The 15,053-nt window shown below is 37.5% G+C and overlaps 1 protein-coding gene across 2 annotated transcripts in view; it reads right to left on the reverse strand.

Moving 5' to 3' along the window:
- LOC145668071 (putative ammonium transporter 3) overlaps window positions 1-15,053 on the reverse strand; it is a 404,553-nt gene that overhangs the window by 277,049 nt on the left and 112,451 nt on the right. The gene's annotated exons all lie outside the window — the stretch shown is intronic.

Consider the following 15,053-nt stretch of genomic DNA (forward strand, 5'->3'; position numbering starts at 1 on the left):
AGCATAGACTGGAATGTGTTGCCTTGCCTACCTTATCTTTAATCCCATAGCAGCTCCTTTCCCAAAGTTAAAAAAATGCAATTCTTCCTTTCTTAATAGTACTTATGACCCAAAGTATTACGTAAGCATTGTATGTTACTTATGTAGCTCACAGAGCCGCAGCTATGGGCGAGCAAGCAAAGCACGTGTCCCGGGCGCGTGGTTGGAGGGGCGCCTAAAAGAGAGGTTATATATTAGTACTTTTCCTGGCGGTATTTAATACTTTTCATCAGAGTGCGAAATCATGAAATCAAAGTGAGAGGAAAAAATGAAATGAAATCTTTGAGTTTTACGTCCCACGGTTATGCCGGTTAGGCTAAAGGAGACGGTGATTATGAGAAATGAATGAAATGGTGGAATGAAGTAAGTGGGAGGAAATGGGAGAACCCCGAGAAAACCCACGCACACGGTGTTTGTCCACCACAAGGTTCACTTGGCGGGGCTAGGATCGAATCCGTGACCCCAAGCACCAGAGGTGAACGCTCTACCACTGAGCCACCGCGGCCCTAAAAGTGAGAGGAGACTGGAGAAGTGAAGAGAGAGAGAGAGAGAGACAGAGAGAGAGAGAGAGAGAGAGAAGAAAACGCTCGCACTTTTACACTTCAAAGTAAATTAAGTCATTTATTTTTTCTGTCCCCCTCCTCCCCCTTCCCTAATTCTACTGTCAAAGTAAATAGCTAAAAACACTCCCAGGCCAGAACCGCATCTACGTTGGAAATTTGATCGAGATCGGTCGGTCGGTGCAAGAGATTAAGAAAAAATGAAATTAAACCTTTGAGTTTTACGTCCCACAGTTATGCCGGTTAGGCTAAGGGAGACGCTGATGATGAGCAATGAATTAAATGGTGGAATGAAGTAAGTGGGAGGAAATGGGAGAACCCCGAGAAAACCCACGCACACGGTGTTTGTCCACCACAAGGTTCACTTGGCGGGGCTAGGATCGAATCCGGGACCCCAAGCACCAGAGGTGAACGCTCTACCACTGAGCCACCGCGGCCCCCGGCCGGGAATCGAACCCGGGTGTCCCAAGCCAAAGGCGTGTTCACTAACCACTTAGCCACGAGGGAGCTCATCTGTGAGGCAGTGTAAACCCCCCAAAAAAGAAAGAAAATAAACGCACACTGGATGTTTGCGCAACTGAGGATCAAAACATTCTCAATGGAGTATGAGAAATAGTAAACGTCAATCAATGTGTGCTTTTGCTTATTCATTACTTCGTTAATACTTAATTCCTTCTAGAAATAGTGAAACAATACTATGAAGAAACACTAATTAAACTAATAACAATTACGTTGTATTTCTTACCATACCGTTTTTACCACCCATAGAATTTCAACCTAGGACTATACTGCATTAGTCACGCCGTAACGAAAGCTGAAATTCAAAGACCTGGCACTCGTAATTGTTGAAGCTGTGTTGTAGCTACCTGTATATCACGCGGCCTGCGTTGGTACTCCTCAACATAAATACGTCACAGCCCAAAGCCAGGAAACATCACAAACAGAAGACAGGGGCACAAGCAGTGCCTGACACTTCACGAACTCAAACCCACCAAGACTCAACTCAACATGACCTTCAATTACGTTCTAGAAACCAAACCAATGCTAAGGCACAAACTCACCAACTTCCTATATGAAAACACAAGAAAAAAAAATCTAACGTTTTGGTTCCAAAGTGATGACATAACAATAATACTAAAAAGGTTTTAATTTTCAGTAACCCAAACATTAATTAACTAGGGAACATAACAAAGCAAAAATAAATAAATAAAAATAAATTAAATTAAAAAATAAAAACCTGACAAGTAAGCTCTCCCTGACTACTTTTTTTTTTTAAATTTCAGTGAGGCTGTAAAATATGTCAATATCTTCGTAATATATATATATATATATATATATATATATATATATATATATATATATATATATATATTCATTGTAAACAAGTTCTTTAAACAAAAGAAAGCTCTGAGAGCGCTTACCTCTGACGCGGTAGGTCCCTGGTTCGATTCCTGCTCCCGACAAATAGGCTTTTGGTGAACACTGTAGGTGTGGTTATTCTTAAGACTTTCCAGTTTCCTTACATTTTCTTGATTCCACCATTATCATGTATATCATCGTCACCTTCTCTCTTACATTGATGTACAATCATGGGGCGTTAAACTAAAAGAAAAAAAAATCTTGCAAATATCCTAGTAAAAATGAGTTTTCTAAACTACACTAGTGGCCCCGCGTAGCGTAGTCGCTAACGCTCTCGCCTTCGGTGCGAACGGTCCCGGGTTCGATCCCGGTGGGGGAACTCGGTCGAAAAAGTATCAAAAGATTTTAAGTCCAGCCATCCTGAATGAGGTTTCCTTGGCTTTTCCTCATTCACAGCAGGCAAATGCCGGAGTGGTACCTAACATATAGGTCCCAGGCCGTTTTCTTCCTTCCCAAATCCAAAAATGAAAATGAAATCTTTGAGTTTTACGTCCCACGGTTATGCCGGTTAGGCTAAAGGAGACGGTGGTGATGAGTAATGTATGAAATGGTGGAATGAAGAAAGTGGGAGGAAACGGGAGAACCCCGAGAAAACCCACGCACACGGTGCTTGTCCACCACAAAGTTCACTTGGCGGGAGCTGGGATCGAACCCGGGACCCCAAGCACCAGAGGTGAACGCTCTACCACTGAGCCACCGCAGCCCCATTTTTCCCCAATCCATTCTTCCCTTCCTTTCCCCGGATAGTGTGCTCGCCGAGGGAAGTCATCCCTCATGTGTGACGGGCTAACAAGGCCATTGATGCCGAAAGCCCAGAAATCTAAATCCTAAATCTTCACTACACAAGGGAATTTTCGCGCTGAAAACGGTTTATTAGCAATTATGTTAAGCAGCCCTGTAGTAAATCTGCACCAAGTAATAAATCGTCACATATAAAACGGAATGAATAAACACATAACATTCATTTTGCTACCTTGAAATGTAAAATGTTTCAAAACATTAATATTCAAAGATTTCTCAAAATTCAGATTCACCCATTCCATTGTCCTCAATCATTAACGAGTTTTACAATAGTAAGAATTGTATTCGTAAACTACATTACTTACTTAGTACTATATTAAAGCAAGTTACACTAAAAGAATATATAATTAATGGAATATTTAACTAAAGTAATAGTTAACTAGTGTACTTACCCAAGCATTTTTTCCTTCCTCTCTTCTTTTCCGTTTGTAAACAACCTCGTTTCGCAAGCAAAAGACGGTAGTTCAATGACGTCAGCCATGGCGAAAGAAAGAGGTGTCTATAGGCGGCCTGGATCTTACACACAGATGGACGTATATAACATATAGCTGAAGTATTTAACATACGTATATGTATGTAAAATACAGAAGATTGTTAGAAGTCAGACATCCTGCAGCGACATGATGTAATATCTAAGCGGGTAAAAGGCAGTACCTGTGTAGCATATGGATAAAGTACGCTCCGTACAGATTTCCTTAGTAAACATAACGAATCCTTGTATTTGTACAATATACCGCTGTCCGGATAATGGATTTTTCTCAGTGTGTGGCGAGAAATTTCCACCCACACTCGCATTGAAATTCCCAGCCCTTGTTTACAATCAGCACAATACGTTTCTGTTGCCTTATCATGAAAACAACGCTGTCCAGCGAACCTAACGGTCTTTTGCTTTCTATGTCTATTGTTTACAACAGAAACTGCAACCTCAATATTGCCAGGCGTACATGGCTTTCTCACAGTTTCGAACAAGATCACTTGTACAAAATTGAGTGAGCATTATATGTAAGATTGTATTACATCATAATTAAATCGATGAGTCATAACATTAATGTTTCAGTCATCTCAAAAACAACAATTTATGTAGTAATAATAATCTATCCATGACAGTGCAGAAGTAGGTACATTCAGTTTGACGATTTATGTGCCTGGCAACCGTGAATTAACTATGTAATTTGAAAAGCGAAGTTTTGACTCTCGCACTACAATTGCTGTTTGTAAACAATCCTCCATCCTAGAGTGAACAGACAATAGTCTCCTTCGCCCCCTCTTTCTCTTTCCCGCCACCATACCCTCTAGGACGTCCCTCATGATACAATCTCTTCTTAGGCAATGTCCCAACCAGTTTCTCTTCCTCTTCCTAATAATATCTAAAAGTGTTCTTTTCTCACCCACCATTTCTAACACTCTCTCATTCGTTTTCCGCTCGACCCAACTATTTTTTCCATTCTTCTTCACACCCACATTTCGAAGGCTTCCTAAAATAAGGTTTCATAAAAACAATTCTAAAACGCTAAACATTTTTTTCATTTTCCAAAAGTACTGAAGATTTGAAAGCACTGCTTCGACTCTGGTCATAGTACTTACCATTTATGAGTCAACATTGGATTATTTGCTGTATAGACAATAAACATTGTTCTCTCTATTTTGCATTGCGCACATCTAACTATTACAATAAATGCCAACAAAAGGAAAACACCAGAGGTCTAAATGACAATCTAGTGTGACATCCCTTTCACTTAGAACAGTATGCGCTGCATCAAAAATAACCAAATCAATATCATATGATGGATTTTAAAATAAAATGATTGTGTTACTCTGAAATATTTTTGAGTAGGAAATACCTCATAAGCATGTTATGCGTTAACTAGTGTGTTCGAATCGAGGCACAAACTTTTACATGCTGGTCTAGTGTCGTGAAGGAATAGGAACCTAATCAAAGTAATATCACAGTGGTGATTTCAGGAAGTGGCTCAAAAAGAAATTTTTCCAAAGCCTATCTCTGGTCTTACTCGACGTGGATTACAAATATTTTCGGAGTATTATTTTGACCCTCGCATATTGAAAGTCAGCGCGGGCGGAAAGTCTTACCACCCCTTTACAGTCATCGCCACTGACTGGACTAGAAACTATGGCGTAGGAAGCCAGGTACTAATATATCGATGAGAGCAAATGTGCTGACGACTTATCATTCAACAAGAAATTTGGTCTGCCGTAGACATTCGTGGGTTCTAACCTGGGAGCTTTGCATCTATAAACTTGCAAGAGAACGTTTGTTATACAGGGTATTAATGAACTATACCGACAAACTGTAAGAGGTGATTCCTCACATCAAAAAGTCAAAAAGTTCCTATGGACTTGTGGGGAAAAGTGCATTGTTTCAGAGCTAGGGCTGTCCGAAATCGCGAAAAAGCGAAATTTCAAGAGGCCTTATTTCGAATTCGAGAAATCGTGGAGTCGTGATCCTTATAGTTGGGATCGAATCAAGGACCCCATGCACCAGAGGTGAACGCTCTACAACTGAGCCACCGCTGCCCTCTACATCCAAATTAAGTTGCAATATAACAATTCTCATTAGAAAACCCAATTCGGCAATGTGAATTGAAGATTAGCCTATACTTTCGATAGCATAAAAAAGTATAAAGAGCATAACCTAAGTATGTGGCCGAGTTCGTGTCCTCCCCGCTGGTCTAGTGGCTAGCACGTGAGCCTTTGGTATACGAGGTCCCGGCTTCGATTCCCTGTGGGAGAGCTTCGAAATTTAACTGTCCTCGATGTTTTTGTGTGCGTGTCCGCAGTCGTTCTAGGTTTACTGGAAAATCAAGTTAAACAAGTAGAAAGCGAGTAAAAGTAAGTAGAAACGTACTAATAAGTATTTAGATAAGCAAATTAATGAGGCACGATCGGTGCATCAGTTAACTTTAGAAAAAAAAAAGTGGATTGCGAGACAGGTTAGTAAATTACATGTCTTCTACGCGGCAGTTCGAGACCACCATAATCCTTTGAATCTTTTTTTTTTTTCTTAAGAAATCCATCTTTCTAAACATTAGCACACAGTACATGGGTAACAATTTATATTATGATAGCCTATACCAGCGTTTCCCAACCTTTTCCAACTTGCGGCACACTACAGGTGTAACTTGAATTTTAGCGGCATACTTATAGATATTATTATTATTATTATTATTATTATTATTATTATTATTATTATTATTATTATTATTATTATTATTATTTGCAAATATAAAATACCATGGTAATTTGTTTCTGTGATGATCTCCTCCTCACAGAGATGAAAGCTCGATCACTGGTTTTCCCCTATACTAATTCATTGTGCTTATTCCTTTTTATTCTAATTTTAAAATAGAAAACAATTGCAATGAAATGTAGGACTCAGATTTTTAAAAATAAGCTTTCTTTTTCGAAAACTGTATCCAACCTTTCACTAAGAACGAAGATCACTAAATAACGAACGAACAAACAAATGTCTTGTACTTTTAACTTTGCTGTTTTAACCAAAACCGGTGCATATTATTGCAATCACACAGCTTGCGATGCGTCGAAGTGAAAACACAGCTGTTGAACACTGTTGTTCTGTCATTCACGTGCGAATGAGTGTTCTACGAACGTTCATTTGACGCGTACCCTACAAAAGCTTCCATTTGTCGATGTTAGTATGACTCTCAATTGAAGCGTAACATAGCAGCTAACCGTGGAAATGTGTACGAGCCGAAATACTATCTTCTACACAGTAATAGATGTAGAATAATATATTACAATTACAGTAATTTTTTCCATGCTAGAAATTCATAGTAATGTGAAATACAAAAATATACATTTTTTCCTATGTCTTGCAATTTGGTTGCTATAGAATTAATAATTTTGTTTCGATTTCATCGCGGCACACCAGCGGTCCATTCGCGGCACATCAGTGTGCCGCGGCACACCGGTTGGGAAACGCTGGCCTATACCATGAGCTTTAAAAGAAAAAGTGCAATCACTCATTAATTATTACGTAGTAAGTTTTCAATAGGTTCAGTGCTTGATCGTAACGTCTGTGAATGTTATGAAATATGATTTTTTTTAAAATTTTATTTTATGATGATCAAGGATGCGAATATGTGTAGTCACAACTTGCGCTTCCAGAAGCGTCAAGTTCCCATGCGATAAAATAGCATTGCTGCATTACGCACCATTTTCAATAATTTGCAAAAGGTTTATCATGAGAGAAATCCTCCATGAAATGTTTGTTCTATTGGATACTGTATTTCTGACGATGCTTCCATTATCAGATAGGTAGTTCCATTTAACGTAGAATTTCATACGGCAAAACAGGTGCAAACTTTATCATCCTTTTAACTTTACTTGAGTTGATTTTGAGTTTAACGTCCCTCTCAGCAGCGAGGCCATATGAGACTTGGACCTATAGATTAGCGTGGGATCCGAATCGCATGAGGTCCCACAGGGAATCGAACTCGGCTCTCCCACAGGGAATCGAACTCGGCTCGACCGCCCGGGGCGTCAAATTTTAGGGGAGTTTTGGGGGCGCCAAAATCCTTGCTAAATTTATATTATTGTAAACGGTGAACTAAAAATTAACTTTTTCATAAATTGTGTAGCAACATTGGTTACTACCTCATGCCATAGGCCTTACTCTTTATAACAACCCCGTTTTTTTTTCTTGAATCTCCTATAAAGGAAATCCCTTCATCCCTTCACCTTATTTGTCTATAAAAAAAATCTCCGCTGACAAAGCTAAAGGCTATTGTTGAGAGTTGGGAGTTTTGAGCAACAATAACACGCTCTGACACTTACAACCGCCGCGGTACCGACAATTGCACTCCTTGCGACAAAGCTATGTCGTCCGCTCTAACAATACACATAAACAATATTGAGTTATCGGCAACCAAAAAGAAGTTAGTCCTGTTTGTACTGTCAAATGTCTCGTGAAAGAAAATTATAAATCAGAAGTCATGTACATGTAGTGCAGGCTTCATGGTGTGCGTGTTCTTTTGTCTCCTGAATTTCGACTCTTAGTAGAAGAATTGTTCCGTTAATGTGTTCTTTATCAACATGTCGGAAAAAAAGAAGCCTTCTGGAAATGTATACAGAAAAAGAAGGGCACAATTAGCGGCTGAAAATGAGAAACAGGCAACAGCATTAAAGAAATTCTTTCGTACTCCTGAAACTGACAATAATGGAAATGAAAACGTAGAACCAGAGAATGAGGAAACCAGCAAGAAAACAAATATTCCAGAAGATAACAACACAGTACAGGTAAGTAGGCTATTACGTTTAATAGAGAAGAAGTGTTTACACACGTAGCGTCTTAGCAGGCTGGAGTGGGTAGGGTGGCGGCCTCTCAGATAGGCGGCGAACTTCAGGCTTAAAGAAAGTTCTTTCCCCATTGATATAAGTAGCAATAATTACATTCTATACCAACACTGATGCTTGATACATGTACCAAAGCGATAAGACTTTTACTCGTTAGATGTGTATTAACCAACTTTAGCTGTATTTCAAGCATTCATCTATTAATTAAGTAGAGGGCCTCCATAGTCTAGAGGCTAAAGCGTTGGACTCATGTCTACGTGCTCCTGGGTTCAATCCTCGGACTTTCCGCTTTTCAACGGCAGGAAAACTGGGGAGTCACATAAATAAAAATATGACGGTCACTTGGCCTGCAAAGCTCCTAATACGCCTGTTGGCGGGTAGTGACACGACCGGCTGACCCGCGTTCTGTTACCCAGGTGGATGAATTTTTACCACTCGCTATCAGATGGCGTTGGAGCAGGCCCTGGATCTATTGGTCTGCCGTGCCAGTGATTATTATTATTATTATTATTATTATTATTATTATTATTATTATTATTATTATTATTATTAGTAGTAGTAGTAGTAGTAGTAGTAGTAGTAGTAGTAGTAGTAGTAGTAGCAGTAGTAGTAGTAGTAGTATCGTCTACTAACTAGAATTCTGAAGAGTTAAAATGTATGATTGTTACCGTTAACAGATCCCCGTGGAATTTCGCTATCACAAATTTTGCAATAGACCCATTATTTCATAAACATATCGTAAATAAGTAACATGTACCAGTGTAAGACTATATAGATTATGTTTCTATCCAATACGATTAGCGTGACTTAAAAAAAAAAAAAAAAAAGTGTTCGGGCTTCGGCAACTAATTTGAATGCATTCGCATCTATTTTATGAATGCGCTGATTCTTGATGATTTTCACAACACAAAGTTGTTAATGAATACGGAGAGAATTTAATTTTTATGTACAGTTAGCAAAAGAAAAAAATGAGGCCATTCTTACCTAGATTCTGTAAGAATCGCCCCATTTTTTGTTTTCCTAACTGTACATTTTCACAATGAACACGGAATATGTAGATTCAATATTTATACGCAGTTATTTTATCATTTATGTATTTTCTTCACCTTTAGAATACAAATTAAATATATTTTTTCTTTTAAGAAAAGAAACTTTATTTGTAACGTATTAGTTCTTTACCTTTCCACAGGTGGATCGATCGATTACGAGCATTTCGCAGGAGGAAGAACAACAATTGAAATCTGGAACAATTGATATACGAAACGAAGATGGATCAGCATTTCCACAGGAAATTGTAATAGACATAAGTTAAACATTTTGCTATTTGAATAAACATACAATTGCATGTTGGTTGAATATCACGCAATTACAGCATTGTGTAAAATATAAGAGGAAATGCAGTGAAACATAATTACTTTTATTATTAGAGTACATTGCAATTCGACAGTCATAAATTATAAATTCAACAGACCGACAATTGTTTCTAAATATCTTGTACCAATATGTTCATGACGGCCTAGCTTCTATTATATATATATATATAGTTAGCTAGTGGGATTAAATTAACTATGTTTCACTGGCTTTCCATGAAGCATATACAATATTATTGATTTTCTTTGGTTTAATTTGACGGGTGTTGTAGATGAATGGGTCATTTCGACTTGAACTCGGGATATAAATCAAATTATTATTTTTGTAACAAATAAGCAAGCAGTAGAACTGATTAGAGACTTTTCACTAACTGACATTTTTTAAAAAATCTTTTAACAAACTATAGTTTGGCCACATACACTGTACTGTAATTATTATTTTTTTTAATCTGTTGGAAAAATGAAAATACTGAGGTTCAAACTGTATATGCTTTTGTACTGTAATATAAGAAAGCTCATAATTTGCCTGCTATTATTAATTAATTAATTTATGATGATGGTTGGTGTTCTTCCCGGAGGCATGTGTTTGACCCCGTAGGTCTCTCAGCAAGGTGAAACCATGGTGGCTTTGCATTGCTTTCCATGGGATGATGATGATGTTCTAACGGCGGGATCCGAACCACTTGTGTCCTCACCGAGAATCGAACCGGAGCTCCCTTAGTTATAAGGCGATGAGCTTAACCAGTCGTTTTGCGGAGACACCAATTAAATTATAACATGCCAAATATATAAACAATCAATCAAAAACATCTTTAGGGTCACACTTACTCAATTTTTGGAATTCATTTCTTGTGTCTAGGTGCATAATATCACTGTATTCCGTTCAAGTTGCTTTGACGGAAGGCATATGGGATAACATTTTTTTAAAAATAATAATATGTAATATTTATTGCCTTAGTGGTTGAATGACTAGCAGACTCACATTTGATGCAAGAGTTAGCGGATTCTATCCCTCAAGGCTTTTTATATTGAGCATCGCAAGGAAATCGGAAAGTTTTTCAAATAATATAAAGTACCAACCTCTAATCCAGAAAGCCCCAAAACATTACGATGCAAGTCAACTAACTTATCACATACCAACCCACCACATTTAAAGAGAAAGAAAAAAAGGACACAGTCAGTGGTGTTTCGGAGCTTAAAAAACAGAGTTTAGTTTTAATTAGTGTATAATAATGTGCATATTTTTTTTTTAAAAAAATACAGATAGTAAGAAATACAAACTTGCTAAGAATAATGTTCAAAGAAATGTTGTTTTCAAAGTTGCATATTTCTTAGGTTAAGTCAGCCACGAACATGTTTATATCCCGGTTGATCTGGTCGTTCATTACTGATTCAACTTCGTAAGAGACATTTGTGGAGCCAATCAGGGTCAAGGCATTTAACTACATTACAGCACTTCAATGCTGAAACCGAGAATCCTGGGTAGGGCTTCAGAAATCCTGGGAGATTCTCCTACGTTTACAAAAGAACATGACGTGGACGTCTTATATTCGCACGAAACCTGTATTTATTTATTTATTTATTTACTTCAATTATTATTAAACTTTTCCTCTCCCCCTCTTTATTTATTTATATCTCATATCTATCGGAGGCTTATTGGTCATGCGCCATTCTAAGTTTTGTGTTTATCCCGGATGATCTAGCTGCTTGAATATCCCCCCCGATACACCCATCTTCGGTGCAAGCCTACCATCTTTAAAAATTATGAACACAACTTTAAAAATTCCATTTAAGTTTTAGTCACTTATTCTTTGTCAGAAGACAATGTTTAAAATAAATTTAACATTATTTTCTACTGACTTTTTTTTTCAGGTGTTGGAATCACAATCAATCGATCTTGATGATCCTGGAAATTGGCCAGAACATATTACGGATAGAATGCGTCAGATACTTGTTAGACGAGTCCAGTTCAAGTCTCCAAACGAGAGTTCCCAGTAAACAGCGAGGGTCGGCGATTTACTACAAGTAACTACAAAAGACGTCTGCACAATGGAGAAGAAGTTGCTCGTAGTTGGCTTATTTATTCAGTGACTAAGGATGCAATATTTTTTTCTATTGCCGTCTTTTCGGTGGTACTACAATGGATGTCACTCTCTTCTCGTGAAGGTTTTTCGGATTGGAAGCATATGTCCAGACTGTTATCAGACCATGATAGATCTTTGACTCACATAAAGGCTTTCCAATCGTGGTTTGAACTTGCAAACAGATTACAGTCAGCTAAAACAGTTGACGCTGAAAACCAAGCAATTATTCGCAATGAAACTGAGCGTTGGAAAGAGGTTCTCAAACGACTGCTGTGTATAATTCAGTTTCTTGCTTCCCAGAACTTGGCATTTCGTGGTCAAAATGACACTATTTACTCAAGAGACAACGGCAATTTTCTCAAACTAGTTGAGTGTATTGCACAGTTTGATGTTACTATGGCTGAGCATTTGCGACGAATAACATGTAAAGAGACACATGTACATTATTTGAGCAAGGACATTCAAAATGAAATAATTGAACTCCTTGGGTCAAAAATAAAGGATAAAATTTTGACTGATCTAATGAAAGCGACATATTATTCCGTAATATTAGATTGTACACCAGACGTAAGTCATACAGAGCAAATGACTAATTGTTCGTTTCGTGAAGGTAGAACTGGGTAAGGAACCATCCATTGAAGAACATTTTTTGGGATTTTTGTGCATAAATGATTCTTCAGGAGAAGGACTAACTACCACTATTTTGGAAGAATTAGAAAAACTAAAAATTCCTCTCTCAAACATGCGTGGCCAAAGGTATGATAACGGTGCTAATATGAAAGGAAAGCACTCAGGCGTTCAAAAAAGAATATTAGATCTAAATAGTCAAGCATTTTTTGTCCCTTGTAGCTCCCATTCATTGAATTTGGTTGTGAATGATTCTGCAATGTGCTGTAGTGAGGCTGTAAATTTTTTTGCTTTATTACAAGAAGTATACAATTATTTTTCTAGTTCCACATATCGTTGGTCTGTTCTGCAGAAACATATATCCAATTTCACTTTGAAACATCTTAGTGATACTAGATGGGAGAGTTGTATTGATGCTGTCAAATAGTTTCGCTACCAGTTAGAAGAAATTTACGATGCTCTTTTCGAAGCATCAAAGGACTCAAAGATAGACGTTATGGGCAAAAATAAGGCTTGTTCCCTGGCTAGGAAGCTCCTGAATTTTAAGTTCGTTTGTGTTGTGGTGTTTTGGTATGAAGTTCTTTCTTGTGTTAATGTGGTTAGCCATGTTTTCCAACAAGAATCAGTGAACATTCAGCAAGCAGTTGATCTGCTTAAGAAAACCAAGTGTCACCTTGAGAACATGCGAAGTGATGAAGGTTTCCAGAATATTTTGGTTGATGCCAAAGTAATTGCTGAAGAGCTCGACATTCAACCACAATTTGAGAATGAACCAAAACTCCGACCTAGAAAAGTCAAACGACAACTTTTGTATGAATCTGAAGACGAACCGATTAATGATCCATACAGTGCGTTTAAATGTAACTTCTATTTTTGCACATTAGACACAATTATCTGTTCCCTGAATGAAAGATTTCAACAACTGAAGCAGCACAGCGAAATATTTGGATTTTTTTATGACATCCATCCAATAACGGACAAAGAGTATTTACTAAAATGTTGCAAGGACTTACAACTATCTTTAACAGACAAAGATCACTGTGATATTGAAGGATTTCAGTTATATCAAGAGCTCTTACTTTTACCTTCATTTCTCGGTTCTGAAAGTAGGAGCAAACCGTTGCAAGTACTTACATATATTTGCAAGAACTCCCTTATTGGGTTATTTCCAAATGCAACTATTGCTCTAAGAATCTTACTAACTATTCCTGTAAGTGTAGCTGCAGCAGAAAGAACTTTCTCCAAGTTGAAACTTATAAAGAACTACCTACGATCAACGATGACGCAAGAGCGTCTTGTGGGCCTTTCTATGATATCTATTGAATGTGATGTTCTGTGTGAACTTGACACTGATACTTTAATTAAAGACTTTGCAGAGAGAAAGGCACGAAAAGTTAACTTTACTTAGCATTGTAAACAAGTCAAAGGACAATTTGCATTAAAACTGTATAAGGATATAAAATTATATTACTGGTTGTATTATTTGTATTACGAAATCTTTGTACAATGCTGTTACAAAATATATTTGTATGTTCTTTTGTTCATATATGTGCTCTCTTTCGCAGTTAACAAGGTTGTTTATGTATATATGTGTAAATAAATGCTGTATCGCATCATCAATCTTAATTTTATATAAATCGTTTCTTAAATCGTTCTGTAAATATCTAATCAGTGACGTAGAATATTTTGCATGTTCATGTGTAAATAATTGTTTCGTATATCGTTAACCAAAATTTACTGTGTATTTAACTGACAAAAGTTAAGATCTTACTCAGTTTGATAATTGATTCTTATAGTTATAGTTATAGAGTTCAAGGAGTTATCCTTTAAAATCAGCTATCTGTAGGGTAGCATAGCAAATTTAAACTCAGTAATACCAATGGGTTGTAGGGGGCGCCATATGGATTCTTTGCTAGGGCTGTTCCTAATTCCGGAATTCCGGAATTTTTCGGAACGGAAATTCCAATTCCGGAATCGGAACACAGTTTCAAGACGTTCCGGAATTCCGGAATTTCGGAACGTTCCGGAATTTCGAAACATTCCGGAATTTCGGAACATTCCGGAATTTCGGAACATTCCGGAATTTCGAAACATTCCGGAATTTCGAAACATTCCGGAACTTCTTATTGAAAAAATAATTTTTGCTGTTACCCCGAACTGAGAGGTGTGCGCAAAGCTTAGCTTTGAAACTGGATATTGATTCCGCTGTGCTGAAGGAAGGAGTTTTGGTCCACGGCAACTGGTTTGTTTCATTTTTTAGATCCGTTCACTGTGAACGATTGCGCATAAGATTTGAAACTTTGTCTGGTTATCCATAAAGTCTCAATCATAAGTGATTCAGTGTAAATTCCGTGATTTTGTTGCAGAAATCGGAACATAGAAATTCGAGCTAGTTCTTCCCTTTAGTTTGGTTTATCTTCCGAGAAACACCTTTTTTATAAACCACTTTCTATATTCTTTTTTAACTCTTAGTTGGTAACATCCAAAAAATAAGCTATAACAGTAACATCCACCTGAGAGACGGACACGCACAATTGAGACGCTTGAAGCCAAAGTGGTGTAAGTAAGTTTTCAATAAGGTTTAGTTACACCCAGAGAATTGATTCTACGTAACAAAATTAATAAACTGGATAAGAAGCACATCGTAGTTCACTTGTAAATGTACCCATGAGTTCAATGCAACATGCTTCGCCGCTAAGAATTAATTTCTAAATATATACCTTGTAGTGTTTTATCAACACATATATGCACCCCAATAGAATATGCCGTTTGGCAATTAGAAATGAACTTATTGAAAACATTGGACACTTCTGCTGGAGAAT

This window comes from Thermobia domestica, chromosome 13, assembly GCF_964235325.1.
Source record: "Thermobia domestica chromosome 13, izTheDome1.hap1.1, whole genome shotgun sequence".
Lineage (NCBI taxonomy): Eukaryota > Metazoa > Arthropoda > Insecta > Zygentoma > Lepismatidae > Thermobia > Thermobia domestica.